General features: G+C 45.9%; 9 non-coding genes across 9 annotated transcripts; all 9 read right to left on the reverse strand.

The window, feature by feature from the left end:
- Window positions 1-1,708: 1,708 nt before the first annotated feature.
- On the reverse strand, window positions 1,709-1,899 carry LOC130306515 (U2 spliceosomal RNA). The gene has a single exon (XR_008855854.1). It is a non-coding gene; the product is annotated as a U2 spliceosomal RNA (small nuclear RNA).
- Window positions 1,900-3,996: 2,097 nt separating this feature from the next.
- On the reverse strand, window positions 3,997-4,187 carry LOC130306516 (U2 spliceosomal RNA). Its single transcript, XR_008855855.1, has one exon. It is a non-coding gene; the product is annotated as a U2 spliceosomal RNA (small nuclear RNA).
- A 2,089-nt stretch (window positions 4,188-6,276) lies between these two features.
- LOC130306517 (U2 spliceosomal RNA) lies at window positions 6,277-6,467 on the reverse strand. Its single transcript, XR_008855856.1, has one exon. It is a non-coding gene; the product is annotated as a U2 spliceosomal RNA (small nuclear RNA).
- A 2,088-nt stretch (window positions 6,468-8,555) lies between these two features.
- On the reverse strand, window positions 8,556-8,746 carry LOC130306519 (U2 spliceosomal RNA). The gene has a single exon (XR_008855857.1). It is a non-coding gene; the product is annotated as a U2 spliceosomal RNA (small nuclear RNA).
- A 2,082-nt stretch (window positions 8,747-10,828) lies between these two features.
- Window positions 10,829-11,019, reverse strand: LOC130306520 (U2 spliceosomal RNA). Its single transcript, XR_008855858.1, has one exon. It is a non-coding gene; the product is annotated as a U2 spliceosomal RNA (small nuclear RNA).
- Window positions 11,020-13,109: 2,090 nt separating this feature from the next.
- Window positions 13,110-13,300, reverse strand: LOC130306521 (U2 spliceosomal RNA). Its single transcript, XR_008855859.1, has one exon. It is a non-coding gene; the product is annotated as a U2 spliceosomal RNA (small nuclear RNA).
- A 2,096-nt stretch (window positions 13,301-15,396) lies between these two features.
- On the reverse strand, window positions 15,397-15,587 carry LOC130306523 (U2 spliceosomal RNA). The gene has a single exon (XR_008855861.1). It is a non-coding gene; the product is annotated as a U2 spliceosomal RNA (small nuclear RNA).
- Window positions 15,588-17,667: 2,080 nt separating this feature from the next.
- Window positions 17,668-17,858, reverse strand: LOC130306524 (U2 spliceosomal RNA). Its single transcript, XR_008855862.1, has one exon. It is a non-coding gene; the product is annotated as a U2 spliceosomal RNA (small nuclear RNA).
- A 2,088-nt stretch (window positions 17,859-19,946) lies between these two features.
- On the reverse strand, window positions 19,947-20,137 carry LOC130306525 (U2 spliceosomal RNA). The gene has a single exon (XR_008855863.1). It is a non-coding gene; the product is annotated as a U2 spliceosomal RNA (small nuclear RNA).
- Window positions 20,138-20,161: the final 24 nt, after the last annotated feature.

Here is a 20,161-nt window from a genome sequence, read left to right on the forward strand (position 1 = left end):
GTAAGCATAGAGGACATGCCTGCACCCCATTGGACTTACCTGTGTGGGTTAAATCCGGGTTATTTGACAACCTATGGCGGTGATGGTTCTGCTCAGGCAGAGCAGTGCTGATGCTCCTCATAAAGCTGTCGCTGCTGTGAAGGTTCTAGGTGACATCACAAATCCCTTTGGTTACATACACAACAAAGCTGGGTTGTTGTTGTTTACACTCTGCAAGGCCTGTGGAAGTGAGTGACATCATAGCACTGTAGTTCTGAGGGTTCAAGATGGATGCAACAATCTCCTGTTGCTTCTATGAAGGCCGTAATAGACGACATCACCAAACAGCTCCATAGTCACATACACAGCAAAGGAGAGATGTTGTTTACACCTAGTGATGTCAGTGGTATTGAGTGACATCACAGCACAGTGCTAAGGCTCCTGGGCCTGGACACAGCAGCGGCTGCAATATCTCAACGGAGAATACGTTTATATCTATGTGTGTGTGTGCGCATATATATATATATATATATATATATATATATATATATATATATATATTTCTCCGCCGAAATCACTTTTAAACCCATTTCCACCTTTTTTTCCCTTCTCTTCCTCTTACTTTTTTTTCACGTTTTTTTACGTTTTTCTCCTTTTCGCCTCTTTTCTGGGCGTATTATTCTTCTTTTTCTTCTTTTTTTTCGTCTAATGCATACCCCATCAGTGCAGCAATGCTTATTCAATACCGCCAGCAGATGGAGACACTGGGGGATAATTTTCTAAGGATTTATACTGATTTTTCCTGTCTGAATTTGTCGCACAGAAAGTTGCAGGCCAAATATGTGTGACATTTCTGCGACTTTAGCTTCTAGAGCATTTTTACAACATTATACATAGGTGCTGAATACATAAAAAGCGACTGTTCAGCGACAGACAAGTCGCATCGGCTGAAAGTAGGCCAGAATGTCAGTCCATGTTGGAGCAGGTTTAGATACAGTCTAAAGCATAGATCTCAAAGTCTGTGCACAGAATTTAGCAAGGGCCTCGCACCTTCTGATGCATCAGGTAGGTGCACAATAGCATAGCCTAACCCTCTGTACTTTGGTCTATATTGATGCGGGACATAGACAGCCAGCTGATGACCAATCCATTAGTGCAATGGATGGCTGGAAGCATTTGTCTTTGCCTTTGCAATACCACAGAAGCAATGCATGGTCAATGTACAGCAATGACACACCTGTGTGAACAGCCAGGAGACCCCCCCCCATGTTATGTTACATAGTTACATAGTTAGTACGGTCGAAAAAAGACATATGTCCATCACGTTCAACCAGGGAATTAAGGGGTAGGGGTGTGGCGCGATATTGGGGAAGGGATGAGATTTTATATTTCTTCATAAGCATTAATCTTATTTTGTCAATTAGGAACATTCAGCACCCACCCGCTATCAAGGCAGCTGCCTATCATGTCATGCCCTACCTGCACAGGTGTGCTGGCTACTCAAATGATCCAATTAAGGAGGCCATTTAGTCAGCAGCAGCAGAAGTCCTGTGCCTGGACGCTCCAACAGGGGCCAGACACAAGCAGAAGCAGAAGCAGCAGAAGCAGCAGCAGCACCACCTTTTGTTTTTTGGCTGCAGCAGCAGCAAGGCCCACAGGGCTGGCTAGCTGGCTAGCCAGCAAGCAGGTAGCAATGAAAGTAGGAATCTTTCTTTTTAACCCTGTAAGGGGGTGGTGCACTGTACCCGAAGATACTGCCATATCGGGTCAATGCATAGGGCGACGGAAGCAAGCTTCGAAATCGGCCCCCGTTCTCAAAAATCCATTTAATATATGGTCCCCAGATAGGGGACGTATCAGATATTAAACTGATAAGAACAGATACTACACTTGATCTTAGCCAAAAGGCCGAGAAGCGATAACCGTGAAAGGGGCGGGCCCAACAAGGTCCCCTTCATGGGCACTATCACTGCTTGCTGTCAGGGAGGCTGCCAGACAATTTTCCATGCACACTCTGGGCTGGGGGGCAGTCAACCACCAGTACACACAGCAGAACCTAAACCCATACCATTATTGCTAAGCAGCAAGACAGGGGCCCATTGCACTCCCACGGGGCCTTTTTAAATGCAATCCATAACCCGGATTTGCCAGGAACCCTTCTTACTCCTCCTACTTGCATGTGACACTGGGCTTAGGATCTGCATAGGAAACACACACACAAGCACACACCTACCTTTGTTGCCTGCAGATGCCTCCTTGGCTGTCCCCAAACGGTATCAAACCAACACCCACGGGAAGCTGTAAGCATAGAGGACATGCCTGCACCCCATTGGACTTACCTGTGTGGGTTAAATCCGGGTTATTTGACAACCTATGGCGGTGATGGTTCTGCTCAGGCAGAGCAGTGCTGATGCTCCTCATAAAGCTGTCGCTGCTGTGAAGGTTCTAGGTGACATCACAAATCCCTTTGGTTACATACACAACAAAGCTGGGTTGTTGTTGTTTACACTCTGCAAGGCCTGTGGAAGTGAGTGACATCATAGCACTGTAGTTCTGAGGGTTCAAGATGGATGCAACAATCTCCTGTTGCTTCTATGAAGGCCGTAATAGACGACATCACCAAACAGCTCCATAGTCACATACACAGCAAAGGAGAGATGTTGTTTACACCTAGTGATGTCAGTGGTATTGAGTGACATCACAGCACAGTGCTAAGGCTCCTGGGCCTGGACACAGCAGCGGCTGCAATATCTCAACGGAGAATACGTTTATATCTATGTGTGTGTGTGCGCATATATATATATATATATATATATATATATATATATATATATATATATATATATATATTCTCCGCCGAAATCACTTTTAAACCCATTTCCACCTTTTTTTCCCTTCTCTTCCTCTTACTTTTTTTTCACGTTTTTTTACGTTTTTCTCCTTTTCGCCTCTTTTCTGGGCGTATTATTCTTCTTTTTCTTCTTTTTTTTCGTCTAATGCATACCCCATCAGTGCAGCAATGCTTATTCAATACCGCCAGCAGATGGAGACACTGGGGGATAATTTTCTAAGGATTTATACTGATTTTTCCTGTCTGAATTTGTCGCACAGAAAGTTGCAGGCCAAATATGTGTGACATTTCTGCGACTTTAGCTTCTAGAGCATTTTTACAACATTATACATAGGTGCTGAATACATAAAAAGCGACTGTTCAGCGACAGACAAGTCGCATCGGCTGAAAGTAGGCCAGAATGTCAGTCCATGTTGGAGCAGGTTTAGATACAGTCTAAAGCATAGATCTCAAAGTCTGTGCACAGAATTTAGCAAGGGCCTCGCACCTTCTGATGCATCAGGTAGGTGCACAATAGCATAGCCTAACCCTCTGTACTTTGGTCTATATTGATGCGGGACATAGACAGCCAGCTGATGACCAATCCATTAGTGCAATGGATGGCTGGAAGCATTTGTCTTTGCCTTTGCAATACCACAGAAGCAATGCATGGTCAATGTACAGCAATGACACACCTGTGTGAACAGCCAGGAGACCCCCCCCCATGTTATGTTACATAGTTACATAGTTAGTACGGTCGAAAAAAGACATATGTCCATCACGTTCAACCAGGGAATTAAGGGGTAGGGGTGTGGCGCGATATTGGGGAAGGGATGAGATTTTATATTTCTTCATAAGCATTAATCTTATTTTGTCAATTAGGAACATTCAGCACCCACCCGCTATCAAGGCAGCTGCCTATCATGTCATGCCCTACCTGCACAGGTGTGCTGGCTACTCAAATGATCCAATTAAGGAGGCCATTTAGTCAGCAGCAGCAGAAGTCCTGTGCCTGGACGCTCCAACAGGGGCCAGACACAAGCAGAAGCAGAAGCAGCAGAAGCAGCAGCAGCACCACCTTTTGTTTTTTGGCTGCAGCAGCAGCAAGGCCCACAGGGCTGGCTAGCTGGCTAGCCAGCAAGCAGGTAGCAATGAAAGTAGGAATCTTTCTTTTTAACCCTGTAAGGGGGTGGTGCACTGTACCCGAAGATACTGCCATATCGGGTCAATGCATAGGGCGACGGAAGCAAGCTTCGAAATCGGCCCCCGTTCTCAAAAATCCATTTAATATATGGTCCCCAGATAGGGGACGTATCAGATATTAAACTGATAAGAACAGATACTACACTTGATCTTAGCCAAAAGGCCGAGAAGCGATAACCGTGAAAGGGGCGGGCCCAACAAGGTCCCCTTCATGGGCACTATCACTGCTTGCTGTCAGGGAGGCTGCCAGACAATTTTCCATGCACACTCTGGGCTGGGGGGCAGTCAACCACCAGTACACACAGCAGAACCTAAACCCATACCATTATTGCTAAGCAGCAAGACAGGGGCCCATTGCACTCCCACGGGGCCTTTTTAAATGCAATCCATAACCCGGATTTGCCAGGAACCCTTCTTACTCCTCCTACTTGCATGTGACACTGGGCTTAGGATCTGCATAGGAAACACACACACAAGCACACACCTACCTTTGTTGCCTGCAGATGCCTCCTTGGCTGTCCCCAAACGGTATCAAACCAACACCCACGGGAAGCTGTAAGCATAGAGGACATGCCTGCACCCCATTGGACTTACCTGTGTGGGTTAAATCCGGGTTATTTGACAACCTATGGCGGTGATGGTTCTGCTCAGGCAGAGCAGTGCTGATGCTCCTCATAAAGCTGTCGCTGCTGTGAAGGTTCTAGGTGACATCACAAATCCCTTTGGTTACATACACAACAAAGCTGGGTTGTTGTTGTTTACACTCTGCAAGGCCTGTGGAAGTGAGTGACATCATAGCACTGTAGTTCTGAGGGTTCAAGATGGATGCAACAATCTCCTGTTGCTTCTATGAAGGCCGTAATAGACGACATCACCAAACAGCTCCATAGTCACATACACAGCAAAGGAGAGATGTTGTTTACACCTAGTGATGTCAGTGGTATTGAGTGACATCACAGCACAGTGCTAAGGCTCCTGGGCCTGGACACAGCAGCGGCTGCAATATCTCAACGGAGAATACGTTTATATCTATGTGTGTGTGTGCGCATATATATATATATATATATATATATATATATATATATATATATATTTCTCCGCCGAAATCACTTTTAAACCCATTTCCACCTTTTTTTCCCTTCTCTTCCTCTTACTTTTTTTTCACGTTTTTTTACGTTTTTCTCCTTTTCGCCTCTTTTCTGGGCGTATTATTCTTCTTTTTCTTCTTTTTTTTCGTCTAATGCATACCCCATCAGTGCAGCAATGCTTATTCAATACCGCCAGCAGATGGAGACACTGGGGGATAATTTTCTAAGGATTTATACTGATTTTTCCTGTCTGAATTTGTCGCACAGAAAGTTGCAGGCCAAATATGTGTGACATTTCTGCGACTTTAGCTTCTAGAGCATTTTTACAACATTATACATAGGTGCTGAATACATAAAAAGCGACTGTTCAGCGACAGACAAGTCGCATCGGCTGAAAGTAGGCCAGAATGTCAGTCCATGTTGGAGCAGGTTTAGATACAGTCTAAAGCATAGATCTCAAAGTCTGTGCACAGAATTTAGCAAGGGCCTCGCACCTTCTGATGCATCAGGTAGGTGCACAATAGCATAGCCTAACCCTCTGTACTTTGGTCTATATTGATGCGGGACATAGACAGCCAGCTGATGACCAATCCATTAGTGCAATGGATGGCTGGAAGCATTTGTCTTTGCCTTTGCAATACCACAGAAGCAATGCATGGTCAATGTACAGCAATGACACACCTGTGTGAACAGCCAGGAGACCCCCCCCCATGTTATGTTACATAGTTACATAGTTAGTACGGTCGAAAAAAGACATATGTCCATCACGTTCAACCAGGGAATTAAGGGGTAGGGGTGTGGCGCGATATTGGGGAAGGGATGAGATTTTATATTTCTTCATAAGCATTAATCTTATTTTGTCAATTAGGAACATTCAGCACCCACCCGCTATCAAGGCAGCTGCCTATCATGTCATGCCCTACCTGCACAGGTGTGCTGGCTACTCAAATGATCCAATTAAGGAGGCCATTTAGTCAGCAGCAGCAGAAGTCCTGTGCCTGGACGCTCCAACAGGGGCCAGACACAAGCAGAAGCAGAAGCAGCAGAAGCAGCAGCAGCACCACCTTTTGTTTTTTGGCTGCAGCAGCAGCAGCAAGGCCCACAGGGCTGGCTAGCTGGCTAGCCAGCAAGCAGGTAGCAATGAAAGTAGGAATCTTTCTTTTTAACCCTGTAAGGGGGTGGTGCACTGTACCCGAAGATACTGCCATATCGGGTCAATGCATAGGGCGACGGAAGCAAGCTTCGAAATCGGCCCCCGTTCTCAAAAATCCATTTAATATATGGTCCCCAGATAGGGGACGTATCAGATATTAAACTGATAAGAACAGATACTACACTTGATCTTAGCCAAAAGGCCGAGAAGCGATAACCGTGAAAGGGGCGGGCCCAACAAGGTCCCCTTCATGGGCACTATCACTGCTTGCTGTCAGGGAGGCTGCCAGACAATTTTCCATGCACACTCTGGGCTGGGGGGCAGTCAACCACCAGTACACACAGCAGAACCTAAACCCATACCATTATTGCTAAGCAGCAAGACAGGGGCCCATTGCACTCCCACGGGGCCTTTTTAAATGCAATCCATAACCCGGATTTGCCAGGAACCCTTCTTACTCCTCCTACTTGCATGTGACACTGGGCTTAGGATCTGCATAGGAAACACACACACAAGCACACACCTACCTTTGTTGCCTGCAGATGCCTCCTTGGCTGTCCCCAAACGGTATCAAACCAACACCCACGGGAAGCTGTAAGCATAGAGGACATGCCTGCACCCCATTGGACTTACCTGTGTGGGTTAAATCCGGGTTATTTGACAACCTATGGCGGTGATGGTTCTGCTCAGGCAGAGCAGTGCTGATGCTCCTCATAAAGCTGTCGCTGCTGTGAAGGTTCTAGGTGACATCACAAATCCCTTTGGTTACATACACAACAAAGCTGGGTTGTTGTTGTTTACACTCTGCAAGGCCTGTGGAAGTGAGTGACATCATAGCACTGTAGTTCTGAGGGTTCAAGATGGATGCAACAATCTCCTGTTGCTTCTATGAAGGCCGTAATAGACGACATCACCAAACAGCTCCATAGTCACATACACAGCAAAGGAGAGATGTTGTTTACACCTAGTGATGTCAGTGGTATTGAGTGACATCACAGCACAGTGCTAAGGCTCCTGGGCCTGGACACAGCAGCAGCTGCAATATCTCAACGGAGAATACGTTTATATCTATGTGTGTGTGTGCGCATATATATATATATATATATATATATATATATATATATATATATATATTTCTCTGCCGAAATCACTTTTAAACCCATTTCCACCTTTTTTTCCCTTCTCTTCCTCTTACTTTTTTTTCACGTTTTTTTACGTTTTTCTCCTTTTCGCCTCTTTTCTGGGCGTATTATTCTTCTTTTTCTTCTTTTTTTTCGTCTAATGCATACCCCATCAGTGCAGCAATGCTTATTCAATACCGCCAGCAGATGGAGACACTGGGGGATAATTTTCTAAGGATTTATACTGATTTTTCCTGTCTGAATTTGTCGCACAGAAAGTTGCAGGCCAAATATGTGTGACATTTCTGCGACTTTAGCTTCTAGAGCATTTTTACAACATTATACATAGGTGCTGAATACATAAAAAGCGACTGTTCAGCGACAGACAAGTCGCATCGGCTGAAAGTAGGCCAGAATGTCAGTCCATGTTGGAGCAGGTTTAGATACAGTCTAAAGCATAGATCTCAAAGTCTGTGCACAGAATTTAGCAAGGGCCTCGCACCTTCTGATGCATCAGGTAGGTGCACAATAGCATAGCCTAACCCTCTGTACTTTGGTCTATATTGATGCGGGACATAGACAGCCAGCTGATGACCAATCCATTAGTGCAATGGATGGCTGGAAGCATTTGTCTTTGCCTTTGCAATACCACAGAAGCAATGCATGGTCAATGTACAGCAATGACACACCTGTGTGAACAGCCAGGAGACCCCCCCCCATGTTATGTTACATAGTTACATAGTTAGTACGGTCGAAAAAAGACATATGTCCATCACGTTCAACCAGGGAATTAAGGGGTAGGGGTGTGGCGCGATATTGGGGAAGGGATGAGATTTTATATTTCTTCATAAGCATTAATCTTATTTTGTCAATTAGGAACATTCAGCACCCACCCGCTATCAAGGCAGCTGCCTATCATGTCATGCCCTACCTGCACAGGTGTGCTGGCTACTCAAATGATCCAATTAAGGAGGCCATTTAGTCAGCAGCAGCAGAAGTCCTGTGCCTGGACGCTCCAACAGGGGCCAGACACAAGCAGAAGCAGAAGCAGCAGAAGCAGCAGCAGCACCACCTTTTGTTTTTTGGCTGCAGCAGCAGCAAGGCCCACAGGGCTGGCTAGCTGGCTAGCCAGCAAGCAGGTAGCAATGAAAGTAGGAATCTTTCTTTTTAACCCTGTAAGGGGGTGGTGCACTGTACCCGAAGATACTGCCATATCGGGTCAATGCATAGGGCGACGGAAGCAAGCTTCGAAATCGGCCCCCGTTCTCAAAAATCCATTTAATATATGGTCCCCAGATAGGGGACGTATCAGATATTAAACTGATAAGAACAGATACTACACTTGATCTTAGCCAAAAGGCCGAGAAGCGATAACCGTGAAAGGGGCGGGCCCAACAAGGTCCCCTTCATGGGCACTATCACTGCTTGCTGTCAGGGAGGCTGCCAGACAATTTTCCATGCACACTCTGGGCTGGGGGGCAGTCAACCACCAGTACACACAGCAGAACCTAAACCCATACCATTATTGCTAAGCAGCAAGACAGGGGCCCATTGCACTCCCACGGGGCCTTTTTAAATGCAATCCATAACCCGGATTTGCCAGGAACCCTTCTTACTCCTCCTACTTGCATGTGACACTGGGCTTAGGATCTGCATAGGAAACACACACACAAGCACACACCTACCTTTGTTGCCTGCAGATGCCTCCTTGGCTGTCCCCAAACGGTATCAAACCAACACCCACGGGAAGCTGTAAGCATAGAGGACATGCCTGCACCCCATTGGACTTACCTGTGTGGGTTAAATCCGGGTTATTTGACAACCTATGGCGGTGATGGTTCTGCTCAGGCAGAGCAGTGCTGATGCTCCTCATAAAGCTGTCGCTGCTGTGAAGGTTCTAGGTGACATCACAAATCCCTTTGGTTACATACACAACAAAGCTGGGTTGTTGTTGTTTACACTCTGCAAGGCCTGTGGAAGTGAGTGACATCATAGCACTGTAGTTCTGAGGGTTCAAGATGGATGCAACAATCTCCTGTTGCTTCTATGAAGGCCGTAATAGACGACATCACCAAACAGCTCCATAGTCACATACACAGCAAAGGAGAGATGTTGTTTACACCTAGTGATGTCAGTGGTATTGAGTGACATCACAGCACAGTGCTAAGGCTCCTGGGCCTGGACACAGCAGCGGCTGCAATATCTCAACGGAGAATACGTTTATATCTATGTGTGTGTGTGCGCATATATATATATATATATATATATATATATATATATATATATTTCTCCGCCGAAATCACTTTTAAACCCATTTCCACCTTTTTTTCCCTTCTCTTCCTCTTACTTTTTTTTCACGTTTTTTTACGTTTTTCTCCTTTTCGCCTCTTTTCTGGGCGTATTATTCTTCTTTTTCTTCTTTTTTTTCGTCTAATGCATACCCCATCAGTGCAGCAATGCTTATTCAATACCGCCAGCAGATGGAGACACTGGGGGATAATTTTCTAAGGATTTATACTGATTTTTCCTGTCTGAATTTGTCGCACAGAAAGTTGCAGGCCAAATATGTGTGACATTTCTGCGACTTTAGCTTCTAGAGCATTTTTACAACATTATACATAGGTGCTGAATACATAAAAAGCGACTGTTCAGCGACAGACAAGTCGCATCGGCTGAAAGTAGGCCAGAATGTCAGTCCATGTTGGAGCAGGTTTAGATACAGTCTAAAGCATAGATCTCAAAGTCTGTGCACAGAATTTAGCAAGGGCCTCGCACCTTCTGATGCATCAGGTAGGTGCACAATAGCATAGCCTAACCCTCTGTACTTTGGTCTATATTGATGCGGGACATAGACAGCCAGCTGATGACCAATCCATTAGTGCAATGGATGGCTGGAAGCATTTGTCTTTGCCTTTGCAATACCACAGAAGCAATGCATGGTCAATGTACAGCAATGACACACCTGTGTGAACAGCCAGGAGACCCCCCCCCATGTTATGTTACATAGTTACATAGTTAGTACGGTCGAAAAAAGACATATGTCCATCACGTTCAACCAGGGAATTAAGGGGTAGGGGTGTGGCGCGATATTGGGGAAGGGATGAGATTTTATATTTCTTCATAAGCATTAATCTTATTTTGTCAATTAGGAACATTCAGCACCCACCCGCTATCAAGGCAGCTGCCTATCATGTCATGCCCTACCTGCACAGGTGTGCTGGCTACTCAAATGATCCAATTAAGGAGGCCATTTAGTCAGCAGCAGCAGAAGTCCTGTGCCTGGACGCTCCAACAGGGGCCAGACACAAGCAGAAGCAGAAGCAGCAGAAGCAGCAGCAGCACCACCTTTTGTTTTTTGGCTGCAGCAGCAGCAAGGCCCACAGGGCTGGCTAGCTGGCTAGCCAGCAAGCAGGTAGCAATGAAAGTAGGAATCTTTCTTTTTAACCCTGTAAGGGGGTGGTGCACTGTACCCGAAGATACTGCCATATCGGGTCAATGCATAGGGCGACGGAAGCAAGCTTCGAAATCGGCCCCCGTTCTCAAAAATCCATTTAATATATGGTCCCCAGATAGGGGACGTATCAGATATTAAACTGATAAGAACAGATACTACACTTGATCTTAGCCAAAAGGCCGAGAAGCGATAACCGTGAAAGGGGCGGGCCCAACAAGGTCCCCTTCATGGGCACTATCACTGCTTGCTGTCAGGGAGGCTGCCAGACAATTTTCCATGCACACTCTGGGCTGGGGGGCAGTCAACCACCAGTACACACAGCAGAACCTAAACCCATACCATTATTGCTAAGCAGCAAGACAGGGGCCCATTGCACTCCCACGGGGCCTTTTTAAATGCAATCCATAACCCGGATTTGCCAGGAACCCTTCTTACTCCTCCTACTTGCATGTGACACTGGGCTTAGGATCTGCATAGGAAACACACACACAAGCACACACCTACCTTTGTTGCCTGCAGATGCCTCCTTGGCTGTCCCCAAACGGTATCAAACCAACACCCACGGGAAGCTGTAAGCATAGAGGACATGCCTGCACCCCATTGGACTTACCTGTGTGGGTTAAATCCGGGTTATTTGACAACCTATGGCGGTGATGGTTCTGCTCAGGCAGAGCAGTGCTGATGCTCCTCATAAAGCTGTCGCTGCTGTGAAGGTTCTAGGTGACATCACAAATCCCTTTGGTTACATACACAACAAAGCTGGGTTGTTGTTGTTTACACTCTGCAAGGCCTGTGGAAGTGAGTGACATCATAGCACTGTAGTTCTGAGGGTTCAAGATGGATGCAACAATCTCCTGTTGCTTCTATGAAGGCCGTAATAGACGACATCACCAAACAGCTCCATAGTCACATACACAGCAAAGGAGAGATGTTGTTTACACCTAGTGATGTCAGTGGTATTGAGTGACATCACAGCACAGTGCTAAGGCTCCTGGGCCTGGACACAGCAGCGGCTGCAATATCTCAACGGAGAATACGTTTATATCTATGTGTGTGTGTGCGCATATATATATATATATATATATATATATATATATATATATATATATATATTTCTCCGCCGAAATCACTTTTAAACCCATTTCCACCTTTTTTTCCCTTCTCTTCCTCTTACTTTTTTTTCACGTTTTTTTACGTTTTTCTCCTTTTCGCCTCTTTTCTGGGCGTATTATTCTTCTTTTTCTTCTTTTTTTTCGTCTAATGCATACCCCATCAGTGCAGCAATGCTTATTCAATACCGCCAGCAGATGGAGACACTGGGGGATAATTTTCTAAGGATTTATACTGATTTTTCCTGTCTGAATTTGTCGCACAGAAAGTTGCAGGCCAAATATGTGTGACATTTCTGCGACTTTAGCTTCTAGAGCATTTTTACAACATTATACATAGGTGCTGAATACATAAAAAGCGACTGTTCAGCGACAGACAAGTCGCATCGGCTGAAAGTAGGCCAGAATGTAAGTCCATGTTGGAGCAGGTTTAGATACAGTCTAAAGCATAGATCTCAAAGTCTGTGCACAGAATTTAGCAAGGGCCTCGCACCTTCTGATGCATCAGGTAGGTGCACAATAGCATAGCCTAACCCTCTGTACTTTGGTCTATATTGATGCGGGACATAGACAGCCAGCTGATGACCAATCCATTAGTGCAATGGATGGCTGGAAGCATTTGTCTTTGCCTTTGCAATACCACAGAAGCAATGCATGGTCAATGTACAGCAATGACACACCTGTGTGAACAGCCAGGAGACCCCCCCCCATGTTATGTTACATAGTTACATAGTTAGTACGGTCGAAAAAAGACATATGTCCATCACGTTCAACCAGGGAATTAAGGGGTAGGGGTGTGGCGCGATATTGGGGAAGGGATGAGATTTTATATTTCTTCATAAGCATTAATCTTATTTTGTCAATTAGGAACATTCAGCACCCACCCGCTATCAAGGCAGCTGCCTATCATGTCATGCCCTACCTGCACAGGTGTGCTGGCTACTCAAATGATCCAATTAAGGAGGCCATTTAGTCAGCAGCAGCAGAAGTCCTGTGCCTGGACGCTCCAACAGGGGCCAGACACAAGCAGAAGCAGAAGCAGCAGAAGCAGCAGCAGCACCACCTTTTGTTTTTTGGCTGCAGCAGCAGCAAGGCCCACAGGGCTGGCTAGCTGGCTAGCCAGCAAGCAGGTAGCAATGAAAGTAGGAATCTTTCTTTTTAACCCTGTAAGGGGGTGGTGCACTGTACCCGAAGATACTGCCATATCGGGTCAATGCATAGGGCGACGGAAGCAAGCTTCGAAATCGGCCCCCGTTCTCAAAAATCCATTTAATATATGGTCCCCAGATAGGGGACGTATCAGATATTAAACTGATAAGAACAGATACTACACTTGATCTTAGCCAAAAGGCCGAGAAGCGATAACTGTGAAAGGGGCGGGCCCAACAAGGTCCCCTTCATGGGCACTATCACTGCTTGCTGTCAGGGAGGCTGCCAGACAATTTTCCATGCACACTCTGGGCTGGGGGGCAGTCAACCACCAGTACACACAGCAGAACCTAAACCCATACCATTATTGCTAAGCAGCAAGACAGGGGCCCATTGCACTCCCACGGGGCCTTTTTAAATGCAATCCATAACCCGGATTTGCCAGGAACCCTTCTTACTCCTCCTACTTGCATGTGACACTGGGCTTAGGATCTGCATAGGAAACACACACACAAGCACACACCTACCTTTGTTGCCTGCAGATGCCTCCTTGGCTGTCCCCAAACGGTATCAAACCAACACCCACGGGAAGCTGTAAGCATAGAGGACATGCCTGCACCCCATTGGACTTACCTGTGTGGGTTAAATCCGGGTTATTTGACAACCTATGGCGGTGATGGTTCTGCTCAGGCAGAGCAGTGCTGATGCTCCTCATAAAGCTGTCGCTGCTGTGAAGGTTCTAGGTGACATCACAAATCCCTTTGGTTACATACACAACAAAGCTGGGTTGTTGTTGTTTACACTCTGCAAGGCCTGTGGAAGTGAGTGACATCATAGCACTGTAGTTCTGAGGGTTCAAGATGGATGCAACAATCTCCTGTTGCTTCTATGAAGGCCGTAATAGACGACATCACCAAACAGCTCCATAGTCACATACACAGCAAAGGAGAGATGTTGTTTACACCTAGTGATGTCAGTGGTATTGAGTGACATCACAGCACAGTGCTAAGGCTCCTGGGCCTGGACACAGCAGCGGCTGCAATATCTCAACGGAGAATACGTTTATATCTATGTGTGTGTGTGCGCATATATATATATATATATATATATATATATATATATATATATATATATATATATATTTCTCCGCCGAAATCACTTTTAAACCCATTTCCACCTTTTTTTCCCTTCTCTTCCTCTTACTTTTTTTTCACGTTTTTTTACGTTTTTCTCCTTTTCGCCTCTTTTCTGGGCGTATTATTCTTCTTTTTCTTCTTTTTTTTCGTCTAATGCATACCCCATCAGTGCAGCAATGCTTATTCAATACCGCCAGCAGATGGAGACACTGGGGGATAATTTTCTAAGGATTTATACTGATTTTTCCTGTCTGAATTTGTCGCACAGAAAGTTGCAGGCCAAATATGTGTGACATTTCTGCGACTTTAGCTTCTAGAGCATTTTTACAACATTATACATAGGTGCTGAATACATAAAAAGCGACTGTTCAGCGACAGACAAGTCGCATCGGCTGAAAGTAGGCCAGAATGTCAGTCCATGTTGGAGCAGGTTTAGATACAGTCTAAAGCATAGATCTCAAAGTCTGTGCACAGAATTTAGCAAGGGCCTCGCACCTTCTGATGCATCAGGTAGGTGTACAATAGCATAGCCTAACCCTCTGTACTTTGGTCTATATTGATGCGGGACATAGACAGCCAGCTGATGACCAATCCATTAGTGCAATGGATGGCTGGAAGCATTTGTCTTTGCCTTTGCAATACCACAGAAGCAATGCATGGTCAATGTACAGCAATGACACACCTGTGTGAACAGCCAGGAGACCCCCCCCCATGTTATGTTACATAGTTACATAGTTAGTACGGTCGAAAAAAGACATATGTCCATCACGTTCAACCAGGGAATTAAGGGGTAGGGGTGTGGCGCGATATTGGGGAAGGGATGAGATTTTATATTTCTTCATAAGCATTAATCTTATTTTGTCAATTAGGAACATTCAGCACCCACCCGCTATCAAGGCAGCTGCCTATCATGTCATGCCCTACCTGCACAGGTGTGCTGGCTACTCAAATGATCCAATTAAGGAGGCCATTTAGTCAGCAGCAGCAGAAGTCCTGTGCCTGGACGCTCCAACAGGGGCCAGACACAAGCAGAAGCAGAAGCAGCAGAAGCAGCAGCAGCACCACCTTTTGTTTTTTGGCTGCAGCAGCAGCAAGGCCCACAGGGCTGGCTAGCTGGCTAGCCAGCAAGCAGGTAGCAATGAAAGTAGGAATCTTTCTTTTTAACCCTGTAAGGGGGTGGTGCACTGTACCCGAAGATACTGCCATATCGGGTCAATGCATAGGGCGACGGAAGCAAGCTTCGAAATCGGCCCCCGTTCTCAAAAATCCATTTAATATATGGTCCCCAGATAGGGGACGTATCAGATATTAAACTGATAAGAACAGATACTACACTTGATCTTAGCCAAAAGGCCGAGAAGCGATAACCGTGAAAGGGGCGGGCCCAACAAGGTCCCCTTCATGGGCACTATCACTGCTTGCTGTCAGGGAGGCTGCCAGACAATTTTCCATGCACACTCTGGGCTGGGGGGCAGTCAACCACCAGTACACACAGCAGAACCTAAACCCATACCATTATTGCTAAGCAGCAAGACAGGGGCCCATTGCACTCCCACGGGGCCTTTTTAAATGCAATCCATAACCCGGATTTGCCAGGAACCCTTCTTACTCCTCCTACTTGCATGTGACACTGGGCTTAGGATCTGCATAGGAAACACACACACAAGCACACACCTACCTTTGTTGCCTGCAGATGCCTCCTTGGCTGTCCCCAAACGGTATCAAACCAACACCCACGGGAAGCTGTAAGCATAGAGGACATGCCTGCACCCCATTGGACTTACCTGTGTGGGTTAAATCCGGGTTATTTGACAACCTATGGCGGTGATGGTTCTGCTCAGGCAGAGCAGTGCTGATGCTCCTCATAAAGCTGTCGCTGCTGTGAAGGTTCTAGGTGACATCACAAATCCCTTTGGTTACATACACAACAAAGCTGGGTTGTTGTTGTTTACACTCTGCAAGGCCTGTGGAAGTGAGTGACATCATAGCACTGTAGTTCTGAGGGTTCAAGATGGATGCAACAATCTCCTGTTGCTTCTATGAAGGCCGTAATAGACGACATCACCAAACAGCTCCATAGTCACATACACAGCAAAGGAGAGATGTTGTTTACACCTAGTGATGTCAGTGGTATTGAGTGACATCACAGCACAGTGCTAAGGCTCCTGGGCCTGGACACAGCAGCGGCTGCAATATCTCAACGGAGAATACGTTTATATCTATGTGTGTGTGTGCGCATATATATATATATATATATATATATATATATATATATATTCTCCGCCGAAATCACTTTTAAACCCACTTCCACCTTTTTTTCCCTTCTCTTCCTCTTACTTTTTTTTCACGTTTTTTTACGTTTTTCTCCTTTTCGCCTCTTTTCTGGGCGTATTATTCTTCTTTTTCTTCTTTTTTTTCGTCTAATGCATACCCCATCAGTGCAGCAATGCTTATTCAATACCGCCAGCAGATGGAGACACTGGGGGATAATTTTCTAAGGATTTATACTGATTTTTCCTGTCTGAATTTGTCGCACAGAAAGTTGCAGGCCAAATATGTGTGACATTTCTGCGACTTTAGCTTCTAGAGCATTTTTACAACATTATACATAGGTGCTGAATACATAAAAAGCGACTGTTCAGCGACAGACAAGTCGCATCGGCTGAAAGTAGGCCAGAATGTCAGTCCATGTTGGAGCAGGTTTAGATACAGTCTAAAGCATAGATCTCAAAGTCTGTGCACAGAATTTAGCAAGGGCCTCGCACCTTCTGATGCATCAGGTAGGTGCACAATAGCATAGCCTAACCCTCTGTACTTTGGTCTATATTGATGCGGGACATAGACAGCCAGCTGATGACCAATCCATTAGTGCAATGGATGGCTGGAAGCATTTGTCTTTGCCTTTGCAATACCACAGAAGCAATGCATGGTCAATGTACAGCAATGACACACCTGTGTGAACAGCCAGGAGACCCCCCCCCCATGTTATGTTACATAGTTACATAGTTAGTACGGTCGAAAAAAGACATATGTCCATCACGTTCAACCAGGGAATTAAGGGGTAGGGGTGTGGCGCGATATTGGGGAAGGGATGAGATTTTATATTTCTTCATAAGCATTAATCTTATTTTGTCAATTAGGAACATTCAGCACCCACCCGCTATCAAGGCAGCTGCCTATCATGTCATGCCCTACCTGCACAGGTGTGCTGGCTACTCAAATGATCCAATTAAGGAGGCCATTTAGTCAGCAGCAGCAGAAGTCCTGTGCCTGGACGCTCCAACAGGGGCCAGACACAAGCAGAAGCAGAAGCAGCAGAAGCAGCAGCAGCACCACCTTTTGTTTTTTGGCTGCAGCAGCAGCAAGGCCCACAGGGCTGGCTAGCTGGCTAGCCAGCAAGCAGGTAGCAATGAAAGTAGGAATCTTTCTTTTTAACCCTGTAAGGGGGTGGTGCACTGTACCCGAAGATACTGCCATATCGGGTCAATGCATAGGGCGACGGAAGCAAGCTTCGAAATCGGCCCCCGTTCTCAAAAATCCATTTAATATATGGTCCCCAGATAGGGGACGTATCAGATATTAAACTGATAAGAACAGATACTACACTTGATCTTAGCCAAAAGGCCGAGAAGCGATAACCATGAAAGGGGCGGGCCCAACAAGGTCCCCTTCATGGGCACTATCACTGCTTGCTGTCAGGGAGGCTGCCAGACAATTTTCCATGCACACTCTGGGCTGGGGGGCAGTCAACCACCAGTACACACAGCAGAACCTAAACCCATACCATTATTGCTAAGCAGCAAGACAGGGGCCCATTGCACTCCCACGGGGCCTTTTTAAATGCAATCCATAACCCGGATTTGCCAGGAACCCTTCTTACTCCTCCTACTTGCATGTGACACTGGGCTTAGGATCTGCATAGGAAACACACACACAAGCACACACCTACCTTTGTTGCCTGCAGATGCCTCCTTGGCTGTCCCCAAACGGTATCAAACCAACACCCACGGGAAGCTGTAAGCATAGAGGACATGCCTGCACCCCATTGGACTTACCTGTGTGGGTTAAATCCGGGTTATTTGACAACCTATGGCGGTGATGGTTCTGCTCAGGCAGAGCAGTGCTGATGCTCCTCATAAAGCTGTCGCTGCTGTGAAGGTTCTAGGTGACATCACAAATCCCTTTGGTTACATACACAACAAAGCTGGGTTGTTGTTGTTTACACTCTGCAAGGCCTGTGGAAGTGAGTGACATCATAGCACTGTAGTTCTGAGGGTTCAAGATGGATGCAACAATCTCCTGTTGCTTCTATGAAGGCCGTAATAGACGACATCACCAAACAGCTCCATAGTCACATACACAGCAAAGGAGAGATGTTGTTTACACCTAGTGATGTCAGTGGTATTGAGTGACATCACAGCACAGTGCTAAGGCTCCTGGGCCTGGACACAGCAGCGGCTGCAATATCTCAACGGAGAATACGTTTATATCTATGTGTGTGTGTGCGCATATATATATATATATATATATATATATATATATATATATATTTCTCCGCCGAAATCACTTTTAAACCCATTTCCACCTTTTTTTCCCTTCTCTTCCTCTTACTTTTTTTTCACGTTTTTTTACGTTTTTCTCCTTTTCGCCTCTTTTCTGGGCGTATTATTCTTCTTTTTCTTCTTTTTTTTCGTCTAATGCATACCCCATCAGTGCAGCAATGCTTATTCAATACCGCCAGCAGATGGAGACACTGGGGGATAATTTTCTAAGGATTTATACTGATTTTTCCTGTCTGAATTTGTCGCACAGAAAGTTGCAGGCCAAATATGTGTGACATTTCTGCGACTTTAGCTTCTAGAGCATTTTACAACATTATACATAGGTGCTGAATACATAAAAAGCGACTGTTCAGCGACAGACAAGTCGCATCGGCTGAAAGTAGGCCAGAATGTCAGTCCATGTTGGAGCAGGTTTAGATACAGTCTAAAGCATAGATCTCAAAGTCTGTGCACAGAATTTAGCAAGGGCCTCGCACCTTCTGATGCATCAGGTAGGTGCACAATAGCATAGCCTAACCCTCTGTACTTTGGTCTATATTGATGCGGGACATAGACAGCCAGCTGATGACCAATCCATTAGTGCAATGGATGGCTGGAAGCATTTGTCTTTGCCTTTGCAATACCACAGAAGCAATGCATGGTCAATGTACAGCAATGACACACCTGTGTGAACAGCCAGGAGACCCCCCCCCCCCCCCCATGTTATGTTACATAGTTACATAGTTAGTACGGTCGAAAAAAGACATATGTCCATCACGTTCAACCAGGGAATTAAGGGGTAGGGGTGTGGCGCGATATTGGGGAAGGGATGAGATTTTATATTTCTTCATAAGCATTAATCTTATTTTGTCAATTAGGAACATTCAGCACCCACCCGCTATCAAGGCAGCTGCCTATCATGTCATGCCCTACCTGCACAGGTGTGCTGGCTACTCAAATGATCCAATTAAGGAGGCCATTTAGTCAGCAGCAGCAGAAGTCCTGTGCCTGGACGCTCCAACAGGGGCCAGACACAAGCAGAAGCAGAAGCAGCAGAAGCAGCAGCAGCACCACCTTTTGTTTTTTGGCTGCAGCAGCAGCAAGGCCCACAGGGCTGGCTAGCTGGCTAGCCAGCAAGCAGGTAGCAATGAAAGTAGGAATCTTTCTTTTTAACCCTGTAAGGGGGTGGTGCACTGTACCCGAAGATACTGCCATATCGGGTCAATGCATAGGGCGACGGAAGCAAGCTTCGAAATCGGCCCCCGTTCTCAAAAATCCATTTAATATATGGTCCCCAGATAGGGGACGTATCAGATATTAAACTGATAAGAACAGATACTACACTTGATCTTAGCCAAAAGGCCGAGAAGCGATAACCGTGAAAGGGGCGGGCCCAAC

This window comes from Hyla sarda, unplaced genomic scaffold, assembly GCF_029499605.1.
Source record: "Hyla sarda isolate aHylSar1 unplaced genomic scaffold, aHylSar1.hap1 scaffold_1378, whole genome shotgun sequence".
NCBI lineage: Eukaryota > Metazoa > Chordata > Amphibia > Anura > Hylidae > Hyla > Hyla sarda.